Source organism: Hyaena hyaena, unplaced genomic scaffold (genome assembly GCF_003009895.1).
Source record: "Hyaena hyaena isolate Hyena2069 unplaced genomic scaffold, ASM300989v1 scaffold_23, whole genome shotgun sequence".
Taxonomy (NCBI): Eukaryota; Metazoa; Chordata; class Mammalia; order Carnivora; family Hyaenidae; genus Hyaena; species Hyaena hyaena.
The window spans coordinates 608,664-631,504 of record NW_024080655.1 but is presented as its reverse complement, the minus strand read 5'-3'; the positions used below and the strand labels follow the sequence as shown (position 1 = coordinate 631,504).

General features: G+C 46.1%; 1 long non-coding RNA gene across 1 annotated transcript; it reads left to right on the top strand.

The window, feature by feature from the left end:
- The first annotated feature begins 10,029 nt into the window (after nucleotides 1–10,029).
- Nucleotides 10,030–19,068, top strand: LOC120228503. Its single transcript, XR_005527514.1, has 2 exons — nucleotides 10,030–10,229; nucleotides 18,904–19,068. It is a non-coding gene; the product is annotated as an uncharacterized LOC120228503 (long non-coding RNA).
- The last annotated feature ends 3,773 nt before the right edge of the window (nucleotides 19,069–22,841 follow it).

Here is a 22,841-nt window from a genome sequence, read left to right as displayed (position 1 = left end):
CATCAGCCCTCAGTTTGTTCTCAGCATTCAAGAGTCTCTCATGGTTTGCCTCCCTCCCTCTCCCCAACTATTTTTCCCTTTCCCCTCCCCCATGGTCCTCTGTTAAGTTTCTCCTGTTCCACTTATGAGGGAAAACATATGGTATCTAGGGACAGAATTTAAAAATGCAAAAAAAAACCCCACTTTTTGTTTTTGTTTGTTTAAATATAACCCATAGCTACGTGGAGAGAAATTTTACTTAAGATATTGTTCTCAGAACATAGGTGAGGGAGCTCTGGGCTTGTTTTAAGAATCTGCCGATTTGAGGATCTAACAAAAGCTGACAGTACCTCCAATAGAGGGCGGTGCAACCTTAGGAAGAAACAATCCCATCACACGAGTTTTGGGTAACTACCTAAGGTAGATTCTTAAGTGTTAACAAATAGAACAGGGACATTGAGAATCTTAGAACTGAATTCTATCTACATCCCATTTTACAGATGAGCAAATTGAGACTCAGAGTCTTGAGTCACTTGCCCAAGTCATAGTCCTAAGCAGCACAACTGTCTTGCAAATAATGATAGCAGCACAGCTATCATTCATTCGAGGCTTACTATATGCCAGGCATAGAATGTACTAAGCACTTTATATGCGTAAGCTCTTTAATCACGCTCTCCCCTCCCGCCTTCCTGTTTCTCAATCTGAAGTTGAGGCTCATAGAAGTCAGTAACGAATGAGATTCTGACTGTGCTCATAGCTAACATGCTATTCTGTCCTGCAATTTTGCTGGGAGACCGATCTTTGAAGAATCTATCACCTAATAGGGGTACAGAGCACAGCCGTCCAAAGAGAAATCTTGGTGCCTGTTGGTAGATGTGCACATGCAAGGATCCAGAGATTCAGTGAAGGAAGAAGATTCCTGGGACAGAGGAAAGCAGAAAGGGAAGAGGCCACTGAAATGTTAGGATGTGTGTGGCCTGTGGAAACGAGTAGGTGAGGAAGGGAAGGCAGAGAGGAAAGAGGAGAGACAGGGAAAATAGGGAAAGGAGCATAAAGTCTTGCTGGGGAAGGCCATGAGTCTAAAATCTTAACTTCTCTCCTTGCTACCCTACGTTAGCCTCTAATGAATCCATCAGCTAGTCTTGTTAGTTCTGCTTCCAGAAGCATCTGTGATCTCTCCACTTCTCTCCATCTGCACTGCCCCCTTCCCCCCGGCTCGAGCCACATCCCTCCTCACCTTGACTCCTCAAACACCTTCTAACTGGTTCCCTACCTCTTTTCTTGTGCTAGCCACAAGTCACTCTCCAGACTACAGCCAGAGTCATCTTTTAAAACATGTCAGACCATGTCACTCTCCTGTGAACATCTTCGAATGGCTTCTGTGCACTGAGAACAGAATCCAAACTCCTCATGAGGTTCTGCTTGAGCTGGCCCTGCCTCCTCCCTGACCACATTTCCTGCCAACCTCTTCCTTGCTCACGTTGCTTTGGCCACACTGGCCTTCTTCTCTCCCCAAGAACACTCAGGAAGCTTGTTGCCATCTCATGGCCTTTGTTCCTTCTGGCCAGAACACTTTTCTTCCAGGTCTCCATGTGGCCATCCCCTTCTTCTCCACTGTCCCTGACTGGAGTGGGGTCTGAAAGAGAACCGGAAATGGGATCCCCCGGACTGAGGTGGTGGCTTGTCCTGATTCTGCAGTTATGGTTTGCGAGCAACATCATGTGACTCAGTATTTAAAGGGTTAACAATCAGGTCAGAGGACTTCAGAGTTTAAAAGACTTAGCCCTGGATGGGACCCAGTCCACATCTTTTCATTTTACAGATAAGGAAAGCATGAGATTAGAGCCGGGAAGTGACTTGCCCAAGGCCAGAAGGCCAAAAGGGCTTCCTCTGTCTTCTGGAAACACTTCATCTCCCTGAGTTAGGTTTTTTCCCCTAGAAAACCCAAAGTCTTCTGCACAAGGTCTAATAAATGTTGAGAAAGGGCTTCGCGAACTGGGAAATGAGGGGCTCAGGTGGTACTTTATTATTATCTGGCCATAACTGCCAGCTTGGCTTTAGCTGGGGCCTAGATTGATTCTTTAAATTCTTTTTAATGTTTTATTTATTTCTGAGAGAGAAAGAGAGACAGTGTGAGCAGGGGAGGGTCAGAGAGAGAGGGAGACACAGAATCTGAAACAGGCTCCAGGCTCTGAGCTGGCAGTCAGCACAGAGCCCGACGTGGGACTGGAACCCATGAACCGTGAGATCATGACCTGAGCTGAAGTCGGATGCTTAACCGACTGAGCCACCTAGGCGCTCCCCAGATGGATTCTTTAAAAAAAAACTTTTATTGAGTGCCTACTAATGCAGGTCCTGGTCTCTGTGCTGGAGACACTGCAGGCAACAAAGGCCCTATAATTCCGAAGCCTCACAGCAGGTTCATTGAGGGAAATGCCTGTGAGCGCCCACGCTCACATGCGTTCTGTGGTGCTAAGAGCTATGGAGAAAAACAAAGCAGGTAAGGGCAATGGGGATTTGCCAGAGGTGGGAGAAGGGCTGGAATTGTAAATGGGGCTGGGGTGGGATGTCAAAGAGGGCCTCTCAGAGAAGGTGACCCAGATTCTGGACTATGCTGAGCACAAGGAAGGGAGACCAAGAAATGTATTTGTTTTGGGGCAACAGATTCTCTGATTTTGCTCAGGGCTGCACTGATGACCGTCCGACTGCCTTGGAGCACAGACTGCAGAAGTGAAACTTTGTCATCAGCACCCCTTAGACCATCAGATGCAACCTTCTGCTTCCTTCTCATAGATGGAGCCCAGGCAAATGACTTCAGCAGTTAGCGGCAATAATTTGCATAAAGGCTGATCCTCAAATCTTCTTTGAGTGGTTTGGGAAGGGGGCAGGAACTGACATGGTGGAGCCCTACTGTGTGCTAAGTGCAGTGCTAGGCTCCTCTGTACCCCATTTCATTCTATCCTCCAGGCAGCCTTACGAGTGGGATACTATTGTTCCTATTTGGCAAATGAGGAAACTGAGGCTCCGAGTGCCCACGTGAGTTGCCCAACGGGGAAGTGACAGACCAGAGACCGGGTCAGCTAGTTCCATATCCTGTGCTCTCTCTGTAACATCACCGTCCCTTTCCGGGACTCTGAGCTAGAGTGGTTTTGAAACCAACTACTGAACTCTTTTCCAGAAGGACTTAAGAAATGACATCGTACAACTGCTTCGCGTTATGGATCTAATAGTTAGCGATACGAACGTGTGTCTGAACACCTGGTCGCTGTGTGATGGATGTTGGCGTCCTGTCCTTGCAGACTAGAAACCAGAGGTTTAGGGAGATGCCCAGGTCACTTGCCAGGGGGCAACACAGCAGATTAGCACACCTGTCCTCTAAGGTAGTCATGGGCCTCTAGTCTTTTCACTACCGTCTGAGCCACATAAGGCTTAGAGGTCAGGGGCTGTAGTGTCAATGAAGAAGAGAAAGAGGAAAAACTGCCAGGCTTACAGAAGCCCGGAGGAAACCAAGGAGAAAGTCTGGAAGTTCTCTGTCCCCTATACCCCTGTCCCCTGCCCCTCTTCCCTCTAGATAGTGAGGGACGGGGATGCAAGAGAAAACCTCTCTGGATGGCTTTTCTTCAGATTTACAGCCACACAGTATTTATTCAGCCCTACTGGGTACCAGGCACTCAACCCCAACCCTTCAGGCCCTGGCAGGTTAGTGGGTGACCGAGAAGCACACACACACTGAAATCTGAGAGTTAAGTGCTACCTGGTCTGCACCAGCTGCCGTGGGGGCTCAAGAAAAATGAGGGTGAGTGACGTCTTCAAGGCCACAGGGCTGGCAGGGACTTCTGTGATGTCTTCACATGGTGACGTGTCTGGCAGAGATTCCCTGAAAATATCCACTCCCGTGTTTGTCAATGAGCAGCGACCTTTGAAGGCCTCTATGAAAATGGTTATTATAGGCAAATGGCTGGGGTGGGTGGGGGTTAGCGGGGAGCAGCCGCAAGCCTGTGGGTGATGCTGAAGTCACCACTGAGATTTGGCTCTCACTCATGCTGTGCAGACTCGCATCTGTTGTTACATCGGGTTTGGCTTTCAAAGTGCTTTGCTTTGAAGGGCTGGGCGGTGGTGGGCCGCTGTATGCATCTGGTGGTCTTGGCTTGACCTACAGGGGCTGAACTGAAACAGCAACGATAATGGCAATAGGAAATATTTAAAGGATCTACCTGTAGGTGTGGGGCTATATCGTGTGTGTGTGTGTGTGTGTGTGTGTGTGTGTGTGTGTCTTCACTGAGTGCCTGGTCAGAGGCCAAGAGGGTGGGGCTAAGTCTGGAGGAGGTGTGGCTCACATTGAAACTTTCCCAGTACCCAGTCAGCTCACTTGATTTTTCTTCCCATTTCAAGGATGAGAAGGCAGAGGCTCAGGGAACTTCAAGGTCACACAGCCTGTAAAGATTAGAACTCGAGTCTGTCTAAGCTCCATTTTCCCATCTGTACATGGGTGTCTGTGTGGGAGGGTAGGACTTAATTTCTTCTATTTAATTTTTTTAATGAAAAATTTTTTTAGTTTATTTATTTTGAGAAAGAGAAAGAGAGGGAGAGAGAGAGAGAGAGAGAGAGAACAAGCAGGGGAGGCACCGAGAGAAGGTTAGACAGAATCCCAAGCAGGCCCAATGCCATCAGCTCACAGCCCAATAGGATATCAAATCCCTTTCCGGGACCCTATGGGGCTCAAACCCACAAACTGCGAGGTCACGACCTGAGTTGAGATGGAGAGTTGGATGCTTAACCGACTGTGCCTCCCAGGTGCCCCTCTTCTTTCTCTTTTAATGAGAAAATGCTATTGAGGGGAGTGGGAGGGAAGGATGCTGGCATTTAGTTTCATTTCTAGGAGTAAATGTCCTATACTTTTGGAGCGGTCTCTCTTTGGAAAATTCACCAGGATGGGCCTATCTATAAACACGAAGCAAGTCCCTGGCCATTGTCCTTGGGGAGGAGGCCTGGGTCACCCCAATCTCTGTGCAGATGCAGCAGACGACACAGAATAGTGATGTAGTTCTTTATAATGATGTGAATCGGCATCTTTTTAGGGGACCTTCACCTTTGAGGAGCGGGAGAGAAACAGTCCCGGAGGGGGACTCCATCTGGGCAGTAGATGGCTTCCTGGCAACTACTGAAGATTGAATAATGGAGGTTAGGAAGGCACCGCGGGCCCTTATGACTGCCTCCTCTGAGCCATCGAGTCATTCATTCATTCAGTCATTCCTGTGTGTCATATGCTCCACTAGGCTTTGGGACTACACCGATGAGTTGTCCCCAACTGAACTTTGGGGGAGTTAAAAGGTCAGCAAAGCAGCCCACAACAGGGTAGCTAAATTTAGAGCTGACTGGTATACCTGTGAAGGTCAGGATGTGGGAGAATGAGAAGTCCTGAGTCATATTAATATTTGGATATTTTGAAATCAGGAAGATCAGATGGATGTTAAGGTACACTTACAGTTAGAATCTGGAATCAGGGAAATGCAGTTTAGAGATGTGGTTGGCTAGTAGAGATTATCTTTTAGTTTTTTAAAAAAGCTTATTTTATTTATTTCCAGAGAGAGAGAGAGACAGAAGGAGGGGGGCAGAGAGAGAATCCCAAGCAGGCTCCATGTTGTTAGCTCAGATCCTGTCTTGGGGCTCAGTCATGTGAGATCATGACCTGAGCTCAGATCCAGGGTCTGGTGCTTAACTGACTGAGCTACCCAGGCATCCTTAATTTTAACTTTAATGCCTTTAGGTGGGGATTGCTTCCCCAAGTCCATGGCTCTTACCATTCCCCAGTGGCCCCACCTGAATTACGGTCCCACCTGAATCATGGCCCCGCCTGAATTATATCTGTGCCTTATCAGCTCTCTGCCCAGCCCCTGTGGCTAACAGTTTTCCACCCTAACCGTAGATGTCTTGAAGCTTTAAGAATCTGTTTATTCAAGTATTAACGAACCAAAAACAGATTTGCAGAATGTGGTAAGGTTTTCAATTCTGAACTTTTCTCTGATTCTTACTGTAATGGAATAATGGTGATCTTGACTGGTGATCTTTATTTAAAAAATTTTTTTAATGTTTATTTATTTTTTTTTGACAGAGAGAAAGAGAATGAACATGAGTAGGGGAGGGGCAGAGAGGGAGACAGAATCCCAAGCAGGCTCCACACTGTCAGCACAGAGCCCCACATGGGGCTCAAACTCACGAACCTCAAGATCAGGACCTGAGCTGATGTCAGATGCTTAACTGACTGAGCTGCCCAGGCTCCCTTTGGTGATCTTTATTGACAATGATGATGTTTGGTGACAAATAACTGCAAATAAGCTGACATTCATTTCCATTCATCTCACATATGTTTGTTGAGAGCTGCTGTGTATCAGCACTTTTTTTAAGTTTATTTATTTATTTTGAGAGAGAAAGAGAGCATGCGTGGGGGGAGGGGCAGACAAAGAGGGAGAGAGAATCCTAGAATCTGTGCTGACAGTGCAGAGTCTGATCTCATGAATCGAAAGATCACAACCTGAGCCGAAATCAAGAGACGGTTACTTAACCGACTGAGCCACCCAGTAACCACAGTATTTTTTTTTTAAGTAGGCTCCACATCCAACATGGGGCTTGAACTCATGACCCTGAGATTAAGAGTTGGATGCTCTACCAACTGAGCCCACCAGGTACCCTGTTAGCACTTTTGTAGGTCTAGGGAATACAGCAGTGAAGAAGACAGAAAAAAATGGAGCTTGAATTTCAGTGTGGGTGGAGGCAGACAGACAGTAGAGACGATACATGAATAAAATGCATAGTAGATGAGATTATGGTAAGTACAAAGGAGACAAAGTGGGAAAGAGTAAGAAGTGTTGGAGGAGTAGTTAGATAGGGTGGCCACTGTAGGCCTCACTAAGAAAATGAGTATCTAGTCTAGACTGAATTAAGTGAGAGAACTGGCCACCTGGGGCAAAAACATTCTAAGCAGAGAAAGGCAAGTTCAAAGGCCCTGAGGTAGAGCTGGCCTAGTGTGTTGGAGGAGGTATCAACACATCATGTACTGCTCTAAGTTCTTTCACTCCACTGAGGGGGCTACGATTATTGTTCCCATTGACAGAGGGGCAAACTGTGGCCAAAGGACCTAAGAAATTTGCCCGTTTAAATAAAAGGCAGAGCCAAGCTTCTAACACAGGCAGTGGAACTCCAGAGCTTGTGCTCTTAAACACTAAGCTATGTTAGAGAAGTGATTTCATTACCCCGAGTAGACCCAGGTATTGAAGATTTACACCTCCAGCTCCAAGCAGCCTTCCCAGCCCTGGAGGAAAACCCTGGGTGTGGCGGCAGGGGAGGGAGTGACTCAGGCCTTGGCTGGCTTCCTGCTGAGTCACTGCTGATGGGCTGTGAAGGGAGGCGGGCACTCAGGCCTCACCTCCTCACACTGGCAGGTTCCTGCCCTTGGGGAAAGATGGCTGGGCACAGGCCCTAACCACACCATCGGTGAATGAATTCGTCTGACTTTCCCAATAACTTTGTTGTGAAATGGTGGGTGGGCTCCATTTCCTGGTGTGGCCCCACAGCCAGCCAGGGGAAACAGCCCTGGAGGCTGACTTTCTGCCCGGCTTAGCCCAGACTTCTCCCAAATGTCCTGTATGGATACATTCTGTCCTTTTCAGGCCGCCTGTCTTTCATCTCGGGTTGAACCATCCAAGAAGGAGCTGGCTGTGTGTTTGGCATGCAGCCAGAAAGGGGGAAGGGGTGCACGGGGCAGCCACACACAGCGCCCTGGGCCTCATGAGGCTCACTCCCTTGACACATTGTCACAGATGCAGCAGGGAGGGAAAGGGTAAGTAATAAGTACATCAAGTTGGTTAAGATTAAAAAGAAACTTTTTTTAATGTTTATTTTTGAGAGAGAGAAAGAGCGCACGCAGGGGAGGGGCAGAGAGAGAGGGGGAGGGATACAGAATCCGAAGCAGGCTCCAGGCTCTGAGCTGTCAGCACAGAACCCGATGCAGGACTTGAACTCATGAACTGCGAGATCATGACCTGAGCCAAAGTCAGACGCTTGACGGACTTAACCACCCAGGAGCCCCAAGTTGGTTAAGATTTTAAAACAGGGATTCATGAATAACAATAGCTAGCATGTCTTGAGCTCTTACGATGTGCCAGACGGTATTCTAAACACTTACCACATTTTATCTCATCTCATCTCCCAAACACTTGCAACACCTGATAGGAGAAGTACTTACCATTTTATAGATGTGAAAATGGAGGCTCAGAGACGGTCGCAGTTAGGAAAGGGCTGAAAGGACAATGGGCACAAAATTCTGGAGTCAGGAAGGGGCAAGGTGGATTTGGGGAGCCTTGAGAGGCTGGAGCAGAGTCTGGAGGAGCAACACCCGGACAAAGGAAGCTCTCAGATGAGACAGGGTGCTGGGACCAGACTCAGAAATTGAACTTGGGTTCATGGTGGTTGAAAACCACTAAGGACTTAGCCTGTCTTCTCCCCTTGGTGCCCCAAGGCTATAGCTTTGTTGCTTTGGTTCAGGGTCACCTTGGCACATGCATTGTGGGGATGGAAGAGAGCCAGGCGGAAGAACTCCTGTGTGAGGTGAGGGGACTCTCACTTGCTCCGAGCCCACCAAGAATCCTCTGCATTGGCTGCCCTCTAACTGCAGAATGTCCATAGGGAAAGAGTTGTACGTTCCAGGAAGCGACCCGACAGGGGCTGCACGCAGCCGGCTGGTCCTCTCTGTTGGGGCCACTCCCACCTCTCCTGATTGAACTCTTCCTGGCTTTCACCTCTTTGATCCCCAAGTGTAACGTTCACATTAGCCGTTTCTGTTCAGCTGGCATTTCCACGTCGTCTGCAAAATCTCTCCTCCCTGTTCTCGCTCTGTGATCCAGTGAGTTGACCTCCTAACACCTTCGTGTGCTAGGCACCATTGGTTACCCACCCAATCTAGCCTCCCTCTTCTCCGGCTTAAGAAGCCCTGATTTGGGGGAGCTTGGGTGGCTCAGTCGGTTAAGCGTCTGACTTCAGCTCAGGTCGTGATCTCACGGTTTGTGAGTTTGAGCCCCACGTCGGGCTCTGTGCTGACAGCTTGGAACCTAGAGCCTGCCTTCAGATTCTGTGTCTCCCTCTCTCTCTGCCCCTTCCCCCCTCTTAAAAATAAATAAACCTCAAAATAAAAAGAAACCCCGATTTTGTTCTGGGTGATGTCACCACATGGCCAGCCCCAGGCAATGGGTCCTGATATGTCTAAGCTAACAACAACCCTGTTTCCCTGCTTCCCAGCCTCCTTTGCAGCTAGGGGTATGCATGTGACCCAGTTTTTGCCAATAAGACCTGAGGGGAAGTCTGCTCTAGGGCTTCTGAGAAAGCTTTTGATTTTTGACCAAAGGGAACAGTTCCCGTTTCCTCCCCCCGAAAACCCCTTCCCTGCCCCCCAGTTAACCACAGTCATGCCAGCTAAAGCTTGCTGCTGCTGGAAGGACGTCAATAGACGGTTGTCAGCAGCCATCATTTGAAGAAAGCCTGCCTTCTGAGGAGAGAATATAATCACACACAGAGAGAAAAGCAGTAGGGCAGGGAGATGGAGAAAAGTCGAGGCCTTATTTGAATGTTTAGATTCCTACCCAAAACTGGCACCATTCCTGAATTCCAGGTTATGTGAACAATAATACACACTTTTCTTTTTTCCTTATGCTTCCTTGATTTTTTATTTAAGTAGGCTTCACACCCGGCCTGGAGCCCAATGCAGGGATTGAACCCATAGATCGAGACCTGAGCTGAGATCACAAGTCGGATGCTTAACAGACTCAGCCACCCAGACCCCCTGCCTTATGCCTGTTTTTGAGATGGGCTTCTATCACCTGTACGCAAAGGCCAAGGTCTCCTATCTCAACAGTGAACGTCTGGCAAGACTCCCAGTCTTCCTCTGCCTGTAACACCTGTGACCTTGACCAACTATTATGACATGAATGAGGGTTCCAGGCATGTCATCCACCTGCCTACCCTCAACCTCAGCACCCCACCCATAACCCCACCCTCACCTCTACTCCCCACCTCCGCCTTTCCCCATCTCTACCCTCTTGGTCATAAACTGGCCCAAGGGGATGAAGAATGAGGAAACCCAGGGTGTCACCACATACCAAGGCCGCCTTAGCTCCACAATGTCCGCAGAATGCCCTCGCAACACCCCTGTTTGAGAAACACCGGGATTAAGAAATGGGAGTCAAAGAGAGGCAAGCTGGGTGAGCAGGGGTCGGGTGGCATGGAGTCTGTCTGATTCCGGAGGGACCTCAGGCACCCATCTCACATTTGTTCATTCATACAACACATGCTTTTTGCCTTTCTTTGTCTTATTATTGGGATATAATTGACATACATGTTGATTTCAGGGCACAACGTAATGATATGATATTTGTACATATTGTGCAATGATCGCCGCAAGAAGTTCCATTAACACCCATTATCATGTGTAGTTATAAATCTTTTTTTCTTATGATGAAACCTGTTAAGATCTTCTCTCTTAGCAACTGCAAATATACAGCATGGTATTGTTAACGGTAGTCACCACGCTTGCATTACATCCAGTGACTCATTTATTCCATAACTGGAAGTTTGTACCTTTTGACCCCCTTCACCCATTTTGCCCACCCTGCATACCTCCCGCCCTCTAGTAACTGCCGAGATATTCTCTATATAACATGTTTATTGAGCACTTACTTTGTGCCAGATTCTAAAATGGTCATGAAAGATAAAAGAAAGAAGCTGACCAGTGAGTGTCCTTCTCCTCCCAGGCTTCTCAAAGAGCAAATGACCTTAAATAAAACAGATGAAGTCCAGATTGGCAATGAGAGAGCCTCACTATTGGGTGGGATTTGGTACATTAAAATGAGGTGTCACATTGGGATTTGTTTTTATTTATTTATTTAAATGTTTATTCATTTTTGAGAGAGAGAGAGAGAGACAGCAAGCAAGGGAGGGGCAGAGAGAGAGGGAGATATAGAATCTGAAACAGGCTCCAGGCTCTGAGCTGTCAGCACAGAGCCCGACGTGGGGCTCGAACCCATGAACCACGAGATCTTGACCTGAGCTGAGTCAGATGCTTGAATGACTGAGCCACCCTGGCACCTCTCACATTGGGATTTAGAATCCCTTTTCCTAGAAAACTTCAGGAATGAATACCTAAACCACTGACTCATCTTTTCTTTCTTTTTTTTTTTATTATGTTTATTTTTATTTTTGAGAGAGAGAAACAGAGCGCAAGTGGGGGAAGGGCAGAGAGAGAGGGGGACACAGAATCTGAAGCAGCTCCAGGCTCTGAGCTGGCTGTCAGCACAGAGCCTGATGCCGGGCTCAAACCCACGAACTGTGAAATCATGACCTGAGCCGAAGTCAGATGCTTAACCAACTGAGCCACCCAGGTGCCCCAAGATTTTGCCATTTTCAACAGCTTGTGTCAAGGATTGCTCTGGGCCCATTAACAAAGAAGGTTTTATGCACTAAGCACGGAGGTGGCTTGCAAAGCACACTCTTCCTCACATTCCACCCCTAGAGCTTGATCACACGGCCACATCTAACTGCAAAGGAGGCTGGGAAATGTCCTCTCACCTTGTCTCCAGGAAGAAGAGGAGTCGAGTTTAGTAGTGAGGTACCAATTTCTGCTCCCAGCTTTATAGGGAATCAAAGCACAATGATGGGCATGCTATACGTTAATTCTTTCCAACTTCTCAGCAGCCCTACAAGTGGGCACTATTTATTTTATAGGCCAAGAAATGAGGCTCAAAGATGTGAAACAACGTGTCCAAGGGCCTCATTGCTCTGTAGTCATAGGATGTCATCTACCTATGCTCTTCCCATCACACTCACTTACCTCTTTGAATTATACAAAAAGGTAAGAGGAGAGAGAGACATCCTAGTCCTTTTCATATGAAGCTGATTCTCTTATAGGGTATCCTTTGTTTTTTTCCAAGGCTGGAGATTTCACCCATAGTCTGTTCCCTCTTTCCAGTGGATTAGAGGGGAACAGGCTGCATATAGTATTTGCTAACCACCAGCACCCTGGGTTTCTTTTGGCTGGGTCTGGCTACAATGTACTCTTCTGGGTACATGACATTTGGGAGCAGTCATTTTGACAATGAAGTTATATCTATAGGTAAACATGTAGATGGGTTCATGTTTGTGGTGGTGTCTCTGGTATCTTTGTTCCTTGCAACCTTTCCTTCAGAGCGTCCCCCTCAGGATTTCTTGTAGGGCTGGCTTAGTGGTGACAAATTCTTTCAATTTCTGTTTATTTGGAAAGGTTTTTATCTCTCCTTCTATTTTGAATGACAGGCTTGCTGGATAGAGGATTCTTGGCTGCATATTTTTACTGTTCATCACCTTGAAGATCTCCTGCCATTCCTTTCTGGCCTGCCACGTTTCAGTCGATAGGTCTGTCACCACTCTGATGGGTTTCCCTTTGTATGTTAGGGCCCTTTTCTCCCTAGCTGCTTTCAAAATTTTCTCTTTGTCCTTGTATTTTGCCATTTTTACTGTGATATGTCGTGCAGAAGATCGATTCAAGTTACGTCTGAGGGGAGTCCTCTGAGCCTCTTGTATTTCCACATTTACTTCCTTCCCCAGGTCGGGGAAGTTCTCTGCTATAATTTGTTCCAGGACTCCTTCAGCACCTTTCCCTCTCTCTTCCTCTTCTGGGATTCCTATGATACGGATATTGTTGCATTTGACCGTATCGCTGAGCTCTCGAATTCTTCTTTCCTGTTCCTGAATCAGTTTGTCTCTTTTTTTGTCAGCTTCTTGTTTTTCTATCATGGTGTCTTCTAAATCACTTATTCTCCTTTCTGCCTCTTCATTCCGTGCATTGGAGGCCTCTAATTTATTATGTATCTCATTTATCGCATTTTTTAATTCTTCATGCCTATTTTTATTTTCCATTCTGTCTGTAGCCATAGTTTCTTTGATGTCCCCTATGTTTTTTTCAAGCCCAGCTATTAATTTTACCATTATTATTCTAAAATCTTGTTCAGTTATGCTGCTGATATCTGTTTTGAGCAGTTCATTAGCTGTCATTTCTTCTTGGAGTTTCTTTGGAGGAGAGCTCTTTCGTTTCTTCATTTTAGTTAGCTTTCCGGCTCTTGTTGGTTTTAAAGGCCTGTTAATGCTCTCTGTATCTATGAGCGCTGCTATATCCAAGAAGACTCTTTGCCTTTCCAGGGCCTATCCTTTCAGAAAGTGTTTTTGAAATGGTATCTCTTGGTCTCTCTTGTTGGGACCTTGGTTATTTTATTTTCCTATTCGTAGTGATATTTGGGATTCTCAACCTTGTGTACTCTGGCTTGTTTCTTGAGGTAGCCGTTAGAGGGCTTTCTCAGTGGATTCTGCATCCTTTTTCTCCCAATCTCTCAGGTTTCGTAAGGTTTCCAATGGCTTCAGATCTTTTCCGTGTGATATATGGGTGCGGGTGCAAGTACGGAGCTCCTTACTTCTCCGCCATCTTGCCCCCTCCCCCGTTAAAAATGTAGATGAGATGTTGATATTGATATTACAAAGAGGCTTAAAGTAAAAACAACCAGGGGCGCCTGAGTGGTTTAGTCAGCTGAGCATCCAGTTTTGGCTCAGGTCATGATCTCGCGGTTTGTGGGTTTGTGCTTCATGTTGGGCTCGCTGCTGTCAGCACAGAGTCTGCTTTGGATCCCCCTTTCTCTGCCCCAACCCTGCGTCCCCTCTCTCTCTCTCTCTCTCTCTCTCCCTCCCTCAGAAATAAACATAAAAAAAGGAAAAACAACCAAACACAATGTGTAGAATCAGATTGAATCCAAGTTTGAAAAATCAGCATTAAAAAATATTTGGGGGACTCCTGGCTGGGGTCCTGGTGGAGTGTGTGACTTGTTCCAGGATTGTGGGTTTGAAACCCATGTTGGGTGCAGAGATTATTTAAAAATAAAATCTTTAAAAAGTATGTGGTAAAAAGTGCATATATTTGAGTATGGATAGAGTATTTGGTTATATTAGGAAATCACTGTCCTTTTTTTTTTAATGTTTATTTTTGAGAGAGAGAGAATACTTGTGGGAAGGGCAGAAAGAGAAGGAAACAGAGGATCAGAAGCAGGAGCCCGATGGAGGAATCAAACTCACGAACTATGTGATCATTACCTGAGCTGAAGTCGTACACTTAACCAACTGAGCCACCCAGTTGCTCCAAGGAATTACTGTTAATTTTTTTGTGTATGATAATGGCATTGAGGCTACATAAGAAATTGTCTTTATGTTTTGGACATGTGTCCTAAAGTATGTAGGGATAAAATCTCTGATGTGTGTACTTTAAAACACATTAACAACAAAAACAGCAACAGAAAAATAGATGAAGCAAACTTGGCAAAATATTAAGAACTGTTAGATGTTGGTAATAGATACGAGAATGTTCGTTATATTATTTTTTTCGCCATGACATTCACTATTTGAAGTAAGACAGTGGGGATATTTGGATGAGGCTTAAAAATGAAGAGTGCTTATCACTAGTATTTTTCTCTTTTCTTTTATTTCTTATTGATGTGTAGTTGATATACAATGTTATATCAGTTTCAGGAGTACAACGTAGTGATTCCACAATTCTATTCATTACTCAGTGTTCACCATAGGTGTAGTCATTGTCCCTCACTCTACTAGTATTTTTGTTGTTATATTCATTGATTGATCAATTTCTTTTTTAAAAAGTTTCTTTATGTTTATTTATTTTTGAGACAGAAACAGAGCATGAGTGGGAGAGGGGCAGAGAGAGAGGGAGACACAGAATCTGAAGCAGGTTCCAGGCTCTGAGCTGTCAGCGCAGAGCCTGACGCAGGGCTCATACTCATGGACCATGAGATCATGACCTGAGCCAAAGTTGGATGCTTACCCGACTGAGCCACTCAGGCGCCCCTCGATTGAACAATTTCTTTATTCCTTTTCCCCCTTGACTGTGACTCCATGAAAACAGGGACCTTGCTAGTTTTGATTCGTTCTAGCACCTGTAAACCTGGCATCTTGCATAGTCTGTAGTACATAGCTGGGTTTTTAAATTTTTTTTTTTTTTCTGCTAAGCTCAATTTTCACTGATGTTCTTGGCCAGACTTTGTTTTGGTTCTCTCTGGTTCTGGTTGCATCTCTGGCTCTTCAGTTTCCCACATCCATAGCCCTCACTGGCCTTGTCTTGTTCTGTCCCTGGTACAGGCAGGAAGCAGATGGCTGCTGGTGGCCCACATGCCCATGAGTCTTAGCTTGAGCCTGCAGCCAACTCCCGCCCTCTTACTGCCATCACTCTTTTGACTCCTGGAGGACAGGACCTTGCCTTGCACTTCTTGGTAGTTGCTAAAGTGCTTGGCACTGCACATAACTGATGCTCTGAACCCATCTGTTGGTTGACCTTGTATTCCCCTTCCTGGCCCCACTTCACTCTTATTTTGATGAGAAATATTTTCATGTATTAATTTATTTTCTCATATCATTTTTAATTACACAAGTAACACATGGGCATTGTAGAACCATTAGAAAGTGGAAATAGGGGCGCCTGGGTGGCTCAGTTGCTTACACGTCTGGCTCTTGATTTTGGCTCAGGTCATGATCTCGCAGTTTGTGAGTTAGAGTCCTGCATTGGGCTGAGCTGACGGCGCAGAGCCTCCTTGGGATTTTCTGTCTCTGTCTCTGTCTCTCTGTCCCTCCCCTTTCCTGTCTCTCTTGAGCATGCCCCAACCCCCACACTCTCTCTTTCTCTCAAAATAAATGAATAAACATTAAAAAAAGAAAGTGGAGATAAACTGAAAGAAAAGAATCAGAATGATCTGAGATCTCATTTCCCATTGTTATCATTTTGGTGCGTGATTAACTTATCTCTGTGCATATATTAAAATGTTTTTCTCTCTATAAAATGAAGTTGGTTTTGTCTTGCTTTCTTCCTCCAACAAAATATTGAAAATATTCTTCCAAAGCAATAAGTATACATTTATGCCATCATTTTATTTTAATTACTTTATTAAAATTTTTTAAAAAGGTTTTATTTACTTATTTTGAGAGAGAGAGTGAATGCCCATGTGGGTGCACGAGCAGGGGAGGGGCAGAAGAAGAGAGAGAATCCCAAGCAGGCTACACACTCAGTGCAGAGTCTGACACAGGGCTCAATCTCAGGACTGCAAGATCATGACCTGAGCCTATATCAAGAGTTGGATGCTTAACCGACTGAGCCACCCACGTGCCCTATGCCATCATTTTTAATATCTATAAAGTATTGTCTTCTAAGGATATACTGTATTTAACTAGTTCCCAAATGGTGGGCATTTAGGTTGTTTCTAATTTGCTGCTGCACTGGACATCCTTGTATATATCTCTTTTTGTGCACATGTCATTCATCCTGCTGTTAATCAGCTCCACGATAACCCACAACCCTCGGACCAACTTCATCCTGCTGTTTATTCAGCAAATTTTTATTGAGTCCCTTCTGTGTGCCAGGCTCTTTTCTATTCAGTGGAGAAATAGCAACAGCGATTTTCTGGGGTAAAGATGCTTTTATTATTGTTGTTATTATTATTATTATCATTAAAGACTTGTAATACATATTGTCAAACTGAGAGACTAAGTAGGTTTCCATTCCCACCCGCGATGGGGGAGTGTCCTGCACCTCATCCCACCACTGTCCTTGAGAGTCACCTCTGCAGGGAGGTGTCTATCAGTGTGTCTGGCTTCTGTTCCCTGCTCTCTTCCTCCTTTGGGTTCTTTTCTTGGCCACATCCACTTCAGTATCAGCTCTGGCCTTTTGTGCTGCCCTTCTCTGGTTAAATGACTCTAGCTTTCTGCCTGCCTCTGAGCAGGCTTCTAATTTTGAGGTTCCTTGTAGATGTTCCCTCTACTTGTCATGACTCCATGCAGTGCTCCCCCCCAGGGTCAGCCACCACTCTTCGGCCCCCTAATAGAGGGTGCAGACCACCAGAGGATGAGACGCAGGCATCAGTCTGGGGCTCCACGGCTGAAGGCAGGTTTTATCCTTCCTTTGCTTCTTTGTCTAATTTTTTCCACACTCTCAGGAACCAATCAGGAGGCGCTCCCTTGATCTGTGTGCAGAAGACCTACTCATAGCTGGAACTGAATCTTAGCCCTTGGCCTAAATCCTTCCAGGGTGGCAGGGATGTCCCTTGGCTCTCAAGGATTAGTGCAAAGCGAGCAGCCAAGTGTTTGGATATGGCCCTGGAAACAGAGGGACCAGTGATCCTATGGAAAAGGCATTCTGCTCTGAGAGGCCAACCCCAGGGTCTTGTGACCGAAGTAATCAGCCTTTGGGGAATCGGCCTAGCTCACTGCCACCCTAGTCTGTGCATCTGCCTCTGCCCCCCAAGACAGCGGGCCAATCAGATTTCTTCTGGAAATCGGGATTTGAAAAGATCTAGGACTCAGTCTAGTGACTTGAAACAGAGGTGAGAAAAACCAAAACTAAGTGCACAGAGACACCGAGAAGGGTGGCTCGCAGGAGAGGAGCAAGAGGCAGATGTGCGGAGGCAAATGGCCTGGGCCGTTGGTGGGTTACCAGTTCTTGGGGCCCTGACTGTGTTCCTGCCTTGGGGTGTGTGAGACACCCCAGTGTTCTCATAATAAAGCCCCTCCTTTTGCTTAAACTATCCCTGTAACTTGCAAACCAGCAGACACAAATTGTACATAACATGGCGAATGGAACTAAATGTCAATCTTTTGGAGCCCATATCTCAGGGCTGTTGAGAGAACCAAATGTCTTAATGTTTGTAGGGCTGTAGGCTAGGGTCTGTTCTGCCTCATCAGAGCCTGTGCCTGACGGGTTCAAATATAGTGAGTATCATCACTGACTGTATAGGAAAATCAACTTTGTAAACTTTACAATGGCATAGCAGGGGCACCTGGGTGGCTCAGTCGGTTAAGCGTCCAACTTTGGCTCAGGTCATGATCTCACGGTTTGTGGGTTCAAGCCCCGTGTCAGGCTCTGCGCTGACCGCTTGCTCAGAGTCTGGGGCTTGCTTCAGATTTTGTGTCTCCCTCTCTCTCTGCCCCTCCCTCGTTCACACTCTGTCTCTCAAAAATAAATAAATGTAAAAAAAGTAAAATAAAATAAATAAAATGGCATAGCATTGTGTGTGCGCACATGTGTGAATGCCTGTATATATTCCACCTCTCATCCGCAGTCCCCATTCTGACTTTTCCTATATAAACTTCTCTGTGGCTTTAGACAGTGGTGTCCTTCTCTCGGCCTTCACTTATATGTCATTTATCTATCAGGAAAACCGGGTTGAGTGCGTGACCTCTAAACTCCCTTCACATTCGGAGAGTGGGAGGTTGAGTTGGCTAATTCCTGCATAGGGTCCAGGTGTGCAGGCAACGCCCCTGTGTTGGGTTGGTGCTGAGGGCCTACAGGCTGTGAGCCAGGGGTCCTTCCAGGGAGCAAATGCCGGGTTGGGTTAGGGAGTCAGGCAGGATCCCTTGTCTGCTCTGCCTTATTTGGGGTTATGCTTCCACCTCAGGGGGGGTCTTGACGCAGGCATGATGAGTCTCTAGGTTGTCCCTGTGTCAGAAAGGACCAGAGTGAGGAAAATCTAGCTTTTCCAGAAAAGCCAAGCCTTTGAGGACACCTGCTATAGCCTTACCAAAGCTGGGGTCACAGCTGGTCTACAAACTCCTCCTCTCTGCTGGGTCTCCTGCTTAGGACAATGGCCAAGTGAGCCCCAGGCCCAGGCCCAACCCAGCTTACTTTCCCAGGGTCCGGAGGCTCGAGGCAAAAATGCTTCGTGTTCTTTATGTCTTTGGTGGTTACCAACTTCAAGGCTTGTCTAAATCAAGCACATTGACATTTCTTAGATGTCAATTTAATGGAGGTCATTTGTAAAGTGTGGAGGCCCAGAATGAGGGAGATCTTATTTTCTTCCCTGCCAGGCACACAGAGGAGAGGCGACAGCGTCAAGAAAGATTGCAGGATGGAAGCCTCTTTGCTAAAGCCCCGTGGATATCTGGAGCAACTGTGTTACTTACTATTAGCAAGTCACTTAGCCTCTCTGGGCCTCGGTTTCTCCATCCATAAATTGAGCAGGTTGGACTGGATGGCTGCCAAGGTTCTTTGTGTGCATTTTGTTTTACAATTCTCTGACTCTCAGGAGGATAAACCCTGAGAGCATAAGCAACATATTTCAACAGAATGGATGCAAGGCTCTGAAAAAATGATGAAAATGTCAAAGATAATGGAAACCAACTTGATAATAAACTATGAAAGAAAAAAATGTCAAAGATGGAGGAAGATGACAGCAGATGAATGAGACTCTGTGGGGAGCAGGGAGTTGAAGAATTTGTCTATATGTCCTTGTCCTGAAATTGTTCACTTACTATGTACATGCAGGGAATTCAGGGGTGTCTATATTATGCTGCAAGAGGCTGAAGGTTCAAGGGCCCTGTGGGAGGGGCGCCTGAGTGGCTCAGCTGGTTAAACATCTGACTTCCATGCAGGTCATGATCTCATGGTTTGTGGGTTCGAGCCCTGCGTCGGGCTCTGTGCTGACAGCTCAGAGCCTGGAGACTGCTTCAGATTCTGTGTCTCCCTCTCTCTCTGCCCTTTTTCTGCTCACACTCTGTCCCTCTCTCTCAAAAATAAATAAATATTAAACAAAATAATTAAAAAAAATTTTTTTTTAATGTTTTTTAAAATTTATTTCTAGGGGAGAGAGAGAGAGAGAGAGAGACAGAGTGAGCAGGGGAGGGTCAGAGAGAGAGGGAGTCACAGACTCTGAAACAGGCTCCAGGCTCTGAGCTGGCAGTCAGCACAGAGCCCGACACGGGGCTCAAACCCACGAACCGCGAGATCGTGACCTAAGCGAAAGTCGGACGCTTAACCGACTAAGCCACCCAGGCGCCCCTAAACAAAATAATTTTTTTAAAAAAGGGTCATGCAGGAACTTCTCAAGGTGGGGAAAGAAGAGGGACGTCTGTCGGCCAGGGATGCCTGCCTGGGGAGGCCATCATGCAGCAGTCAACACAAGCTGTGGCTTCGAACAGGCATGTGCCGCCTAGTTCTCTTCCTGTATGTCTTTGAGCTAGTTACTTTAAACTGTACCTGCTTTAGTTTCCTAAACCAGAAAATGGGGATCATCACAGTGCCCCTGGTCTAGGGTTGCGGTAAGGATTAAATGAGATAAAGTGTGTAAAGTAGCTTGCACCGAGCCTAATCCCCAGTCAGCAGCCAATAACAGCAGTAGATACTATTTACGTTTTTACCTTCTTTCTATCTTGGATTCTAGTTTCCAAGTAAGTAGAAAACTCTAAGGTATTCTGCTTATATGAGGTAGTCTAGGCCTTTTAAAATTCATTTTGTGCAGCGCCTGGGTGGCTCAGTCGGTTATGCATCTGACTTTGGCTCTAGTCATGATCTCACGGTTCGTGGATTTGAGGTCCACGTCAGGCTCTGTGCTGACAGCTCAGAGCCTGGAGCCTGCTTCCGATTCTGTGTCTCCCTCTCTCTCTGCCCCTCCCCTGCTCACGCTCTGTCTCTCTCTTTCTCAAAAATAAATATAAACATTAAAAAAATAAAAACATATTAAATTAATTTTGCTTCAGGAGCAAGAAAAAAAGATCCCACAGACTCAGACCAAACTTGGGAATATTTTTTCAAAGCCTGGTTGGGGGACGCTAACTGCATTTCGGTCACCTGTGCGCCTCTTGGTACAGAGTCCTGGGCTTTCATTCTCATTGGAAACAGAACTCTGATTCTGGGTCTCTGGCGGGGGGAAGGGGGGCAGATACAAACATGTAAATGTGTTAGCCAAATCCATAGATAAAGGCTGAGAGCCAGGCTTTTAAAGAGCATACTGTCCTGCCACCCAACAGACTACACTGCTGCTTCTCGAACTTCAATGTGTAGAGGAATCTACTGGGAATCTTGTTAAAATGCAGATTCTATTTCAGTAGGTGTATTAGTCAGGGTTCTTTAGAGCAACAGAACTAACAGGAAATATGTGTGTATACACACACACACACACACACACATACATACATAGAGACTATATACAAAAAGTATACAGTATATATATAATATATTTAAACGTACATATGCGGAATAAAGATAAAGTTTTGGCTCATGCAATTATGGAGGCTGAGAAGCCTCATGGTCTGTCATATGCCAGCTGGAAACCCGAGAAAGCCAGTGGTGTAGATTCCAGTCTGAGTCTAAAGGCCAGAGACCCAGGAACTCCGACGTCAGGAGAAGATCAATGCTCCAGTTCAAACAGTCAGGTAGAGAGAGGATTCAACCATCCTCGGTCTTTTTGTTCTATTCACTCACTCCCTTGCCAGATTGCATGAAGTCCACCCACACTGGGGAGGGCAATCTGCTTCACTCAGCCCACCAATTCAAATAGGAATCTGTTCTGGAAGCACCCTCACAGACATCCCTGGAAATAGTGTTCAACCAGATATCTGGGCATCCTGTGGCCCACTCATATTGACACATAAAATTAACCATCACAGTAGGGCTGGAGTGGGGCCTGAAATTATGCATTTCTAATAAGCTCCTGGGGGACGTCCCTTCTGCTGGTCAGTGGACCACACGTTTTAAAACATCTTTTAAAATTAAAAAAAAAAATTAAATTTATTTCAATCCAAGCTAGTTAACATACAGTGTAATAATGGCTTCAGAAGTAGAATATCATTTACATACAACACCCAGTGCTTGGACAACACTTTTATGTATTTATTCATTTATTTTATTTATTTATTTTTTTGTTTTTAGGAGAGAGAGAGAGAGAGAGAGAGACAGCGTGAGCAGGGGAGGGTCAGAGAGAGAAGGAGTCACAGACTGAAACAGGCTCCAGGCTCTGAGCCGGCAGTCAGTACAGAGCCCCACGCGGGGCTCGAACCCACGAACCGCGAGATCATGACCTAAGCGAAAGTCGGACACTTAACCAACTAAGCCACCCAGGTGCCCCTGGACCACACTTTTAATAGCAAGATTTTTAGAGGCTCTGTATTTGTATTGGTCAAGAGTGGTCTTCATCAGACATTTCTGGCTCTGCTTTCTGGGCACACGGTAGGATTCTGCTTCCTGGTCCCCCTGTAGTTGGATGGGTCCAGATGGCTAGTTCTGGGCAATGAGAATGAAAGATTAGCATCACTCCCAGGGCAGAGTATTTAGTTGCCCATTTAAGACTCTCTAAAACTCTTTCCCTTTGCCACAGCAATGAGCAATGTTTTAGTTTATGTCTGCTCCATCAGGTGGCTCTTTGGGTGAGGGTGACATCGAGCCCAGCCCTTAGCTGACCTGTGAGGACATGTATTAAGAACAAGACATAAGTGTTTGTTGTTTTCAGTCATTGGGATTTAGAGAGGTGTTTGTTACTGCAGCATAACCTAGCCTATCCTGACTGATACACTAACCTAATCCCCGTTTTGCCAAAGAAGAAATAAAAGTCTAAGAGGAGTGATTTGTCTGTGCACTGACACCTGCCTAATGAAATCTTTTTTCTTTTTTCTTTTTAAAAATATTTTATTTATTTTTGAGAGACAGAGAGAGAGTGCAAGCAGGGGAGGGTCAGAGAGAGAGGGAGACACAGAACCTGAAGAGAAGCTCCAGACTCTGAGCTAGCTGTCAGCACAGAGCTCGATGCGGGGCTTGAACCCATGAACCGCGAGATCATGACCTAAGCCAAAGTCAGACGCTCAACTGACTGAGCCACACAGGCACCTTGGAAATCTTGTCTCTGACCTGATTCCCAATCTCCTCCTCTTTCCATCAACTACTAATGCCTCTACCACAGGGTACTGAGGTACCCCGTGTCTTCTCCCAGAATGCATGCCAGGCACTTCTTACATATCATTTTTGTTTCATCTTC